Source organism: Montipora foliosa, chromosome 9 (assembly GCF_036669935.1).
Source record: "Montipora foliosa isolate CH-2021 chromosome 9, ASM3666993v2, whole genome shotgun sequence".
In the NCBI taxonomy this organism is placed as follows: domain Eukaryota; kingdom Metazoa; phylum Cnidaria; class Anthozoa; order Scleractinia; family Acroporidae; genus Montipora; species Montipora foliosa.
In genome coordinates this window covers 30,591,416-30,596,415 of record NC_090877.1, presented here as the reverse complement: position 1 = coordinate 30,596,415, position 5,000 = coordinate 30,591,416, and the positions used below count along the sequence as shown (strand labels likewise).

Here is a 5,000-nt window from a genome sequence, read left to right as displayed (position 1 = left end):
ATGTAACTGGGCTGTTCCACAACTGATCAGGACAATATTGCACATGCACTGAGCGGAAGACGCTGTGATGCAGATATCCTGGAATGGCTTCTGCAAAAATATTTGCGAGGGAACAGCAACAAAAATCCTGCAAAGATCGATCGCAGTTAACGCGGCAGAATTCCTCTTCAATCTCTTTTCTGATGTTTGGTAGATGCTCGGAGAAACAAGGTTAAACGTGGAAAATGTAAATTCCCGGTGCTAAGAAAATTCAACTTTTTGGTTGAAGTTCACTCACAGTTCATCAAGCAAGGAAGCCTAGTTGACGATTTGCAATCAACGTTGTATGACCGCGCTAGAGTCCTCAAAAACAACGGCCAGCCAAACTTATTTCCAAAATATGGAAACTCGAAGCAAAAGCCTTTTATCCATCAAGACCAAGCAGGCCCGTAACCAGGATTTTATGGGGGGGGAAGTGCTAACGAGGCCAAAGTTGACCAAACTAACGAAATGTATTTTTTTATGTAGCAATACATGAGAAATTGAAAGTCGGCAAAGTACACGTGAAAGCTAGAGCTCAGCAGTTGTCGATTAGAGTATTCATAAATGGCGGCCGCGCGGAACAGCCTGGTTTCGAATACATGAGAACGAGGCTTGGTAGGCCAGCTAAAACTTAGGGCGCTTTCCATTTGACAGAACTGACCGGCCAGACCAGGCATTTGGAAAGTTTAACTCTACAACGCCTGCAAATTAACACTCTTCGAGGATGACGTACACTCCTCCGGACGAATACGCGGGGTTATCATGCAGGTGCTCCTTCAAATTGTTGGATTTTCTCTGCAAAGTGACGGGTCTGGCCGGCGAGTTCTGACAAAAGGAAAGCGCCCTTAAAGCGCACTTAGATTTGTATTATATTAAAGTTTCGAGGCGATAAATGTTACGCAAAAATATCCTGAAATCTTTATTTCTTGAAGGATAGTAGCGGAAAAGATTCTATTAGTCTCTGTAGGCTTGGTAGGCCAGGGATGAAATGGCCTCTACAAGTCGAGATTCAGACGCGGTTATTCTTACCGAAGACGATGTTCCGGGAGCTGCTTTGGCTGGAAGAAACCCTTCTTCACTAAAGAATGAAGAACTCAAGTTTTGGTTGCGATGCCGTGGCGATTCACTAAAGGGACTTAAGACGAAGGCACAGCTTATAAAGCGGTAAGCAACATGCTGGCAGCTTTGTTGTACAGATTTGCTTTCAGAGATCAGGCACATATGATTTAGTTTCTGTAAAATTTAGAATTCCTTATCGACTACTTTGCAGTTACGACGAGTATATTAAAAGTGGAAGAGATAAGATGGTGATCGATACTGATCCCGATGAAATCTACACGAAAAGAAAGGCAAGGGTCTCGAACATTTCAAAAGACACCGCTCCTTCGTCAAGTGTGAAATATCCGAGCGATTGCCGGGAGAAGTCGCTTGAAAGGATGCCTTCTTTCACAAGAGCCAAAATGAATCAGCACATGGCAAATTCTGGAAAAAGAGTTGCAAATGCTGAGCATCATTCAATTCCGACCAATTTAAGGAAAGCTAAAACTTTTCTGGAGGACGAGTACTTGAAGGAGATTGAGGCAAACAGTGATCAAAGGTTATTTTATTTCAAGGCAAAGTGCTATCACAGTTTCAAGAAGAGTGAGGCCCCCCATGCTCTTCGTTTTGCTATGTGTATTGTGTCAGGCCAAGTCATTCAAGCCACCTGTTCATGTAAAGCTGGCAAATTTGGTTACTGTAACCATGTTCTGGCATTGATGTTTAAAGCATGCAAGTTTAGTTTATTTGACAGTAAATCAACCGGTGATTTATGCCAGGATAACGATGAGCAGCCGGATCTTGCATGCACTTCCCAGCTCCAAAAGTGGCACAAAAAGGGTCGTGGTGACAAAATATCTGCCCAACCGGTAATGGAAGTCACCATTTCCAAAACTAAACTTGATGAAACTGAGAGCAGAGAGGGAGTGAAACGTCTCTTTTATGATGCAAGAACTAATCCCTAACATGATGTTGAGGCCGAAATGAAATTTAAAAAGGCCCTAAAGCAATTAAACCCCCAAATGGGCTTAGCACTAATGGAAAGAGATGATTCTTCCATTAACAGTTGTGTGGAAACCAAATTTGGAGAAAGCCAGATTGAGTCATTTTGTAGTTATCAGTTGAGTCACACCGAGCCAAACTTCGTGGCTACTGTGGATATTTCATCAATGCCAAGAGAAGATGTCAGCGCAGACACTGAACTTACCTATCCCAGGTTTCCTCTGGACTTGCGCAGTGATTTTGTTTTGCCTAACAACTTAGATGTTGCTAAAAAAGCACTTGTTAGTTCCCTTGTTGTGGATGAGGCCATGATAAACAATATTGAGGAAGCCACAAGAGACCAGTCATCATCTGAGCAGTGGAAGAAGGAACGTAAATTTAGATTTACTGCTTCAAAATTTGACTTAATCTCAAAAAGGCAAAGGAATCATGAAAAATTGGCAGCTGACTTCATCAATCCGAAGCCGTTCACCTCAAGGTATGTCGAGCACGGTATTAAAAATGAACCCATTGCAATTGAACAATATGAGAAAATTATGTTTACCCGAAAGACCCCAGTAAAGGTTCTCAAGAGTGGTTTTGTTGTTTGTTTGGATATGCCATTTCTTGAAGCCTCACCAGATGGCAGAGTTGTTGATTTTGGCTGTCGAAATCATTTTGGACTTGCTGAAGTGAAGTGTCCAGAGACAAAGTTTCAAGTCACTCCACTGGAAGCATGTCAGGATCCAATCTTTTTTTGTGAGGCTGTTAATGGACAATGCAGACAATGCATAGGAATCATTCCTATTACACTCAAGTGCAAGGCCAGATGGGTGCTAGTGGAGCCTCATGGTGTGACTTCATTGTCTACACAAAGAAGGGAATTTCAATGGAGAGAATCCCTTTTGACACCGCCTACTGGGCAACTCTGAAACAAAAGCTTGAAACCTATTTCTTTACCTATTTTATCAAAACTGCGGCTAGTGAGTTTGCAAAATGCTAATCAGTCATTATGAAAACAAATGCTAGGCACTGCAAGTGCATTTTATTTATATACATGTACATAATTGTAGGTTTAGCTTACTGCTTGGTCAAAAATAATTATTATGAACCAGTGAAGCCTTTAAAGCTTCATCACCATCTATTTTCTCGTGGCAGTGTAATACTTAAACAAGCCCAAATCATGAGAATAAAGGGATTGATCACCAAAGACCAAATTAATTGGCTTGGTTTTTCAAAGAACCTCTCACAACTGACAACTACAACACATGTAGGGAACCTACAGTGGTGAGGAGAATTTCTGTGATTATATTGAAGCTTTAAAAGTTGAGGAGAGTTGAAGTTACATAATTTCATGTAAATATGATAAGAAGTATATTGTGTAATCCTTTTGAAAACAATGATAAGAACCTTATTTTCAACATAATATCTTGCATAAAGACCTTAGCCTGAACTAAGAAAGTCAAAGAATTGTTATTTAGATTGTGTACATAGAATTAAAACTGACAAGAATGATTCCAGTTAAAAGTTGCATACAATCATTTGTTAGGACAGGTTACAAAAAACAAAACAAAAATTGTTCAACTGAGCACCATATTTTTCTTCATAACATCTCTTTAGAAAAGGATACACACAAAGGAGACTGATTTACCCATCTTGCAAATTTATATGTGAATTTTGGGTACATTGTTGTGGTTAAATTTTGATCTGTTTATATGTAGAATATAATATTTTCCTTTACTGTTTTCAGTTGAATTATTTTACATGTATTCATCTCTATCCCCTGCCTGGTTGGCATTTTAACCAGAAAATTTACTTGTCACAATGAAATCAAGATCAATTTAACCCTTTCACTCCCAGAAGTGATTAGTATGTAACTTCTCCTTATAATATCAATTCACTATTCAGCAGCCAGGTGATGAGAATGAATAAACGTATCACTCAGATGGTGTTATTTTGATCAAACTCAAATTCTCTTAAGTAATATAAAAGGGAATGTCTAGCAGCTAGAAAGGAGAATTACTAATCAGATCTTGGGAGTGAAAGGATTACGCACTGATGATGGGGTCCTGCATGTTGCACAAAATGGCACACACACACCACATTTGATTCACTACCCCAAAGAGGCTCAATGGAATAACCCCATCAAATATCAGAAAATTCTTCACCTTATTGATAGCCCTCTCAACATGAATTCTTAAGCTAGCAATTTCCTGTGTTGCAATCACATCTTCAGCTGACATCTGATCAGACATTCCCAGGAATGGAGGAAAATTTAAGGAAACACCAAGGAGAAGAATGTATTCAATAGTAAAGCCCTTATCTGCCATTACAGAGTCCTCATTTGAAAAGGAAAGGTTCAAGAATCCACTTCGCTCTACTATTTCCCTGTCAGATATGCTCCCAGCGTAAAGTTGCCCAATAAATGTAAAAAACCCTTTTGGAGAAATTCCCACCAGTGCCTTTGGTATGGTGTTTATACGAGCTAAACAATTCACTATTTAGAAGAAGGCTACTAGGCATTTCACATCGTACCTCCGTACAGTCAATGATGACCCTTGTGCTTGGATACTTTGCCTTAAAATCCTGAGGCATTGTCTCGTCTACTAGTTTTCTGGAAGGCCAAATATTTATATGGCCAAGTTTCATATACATATAGTTAATCCAAGAAACTTACCGGTGGCTGAGAAACATTGAAAAGATGAGCTAAATGTAATTCAGCGAAACCTTGTCTTAGCCTACACAATGACAAAAAAAAACTCGTCTACTGGTTTTAGAGACCTTGGTCTCCCTTGTTTCACAGCCTTTGCACTGCCAGCAATATCTTTTCCGGACAACCAGTACTTGATGTTTTCTCCCCCGGCGCCACGATCTAAATAGTCGTACAGGGCCATCATGGTCTGATAGTTAGGAAATCCAGTGTAAAATGCTACGAGCGAGTCATTTAACTCGATGTTTTT

The 5,000-nt window shown here is 39.9% G+C and overlaps 2 pseudogenes; one reads left to right on the top strand and one right to left on the bottom strand.

Moving 5' to 3' along the window:
* Positions 1-1,009: 1,009 nt before the first annotated feature.
* On the top strand, positions 1,010-3,043 carry LOC137971710 (uncharacterized; annotated as a pseudogene).
* Positions 3,044-3,045: 2 nt separating this feature from the next.
* The window catches only part of LOC137970652 (uncharacterized), a 2,753-nt pseudogene continuing 798 nt past the window's right edge, over positions 3,046-5,000 (bottom strand).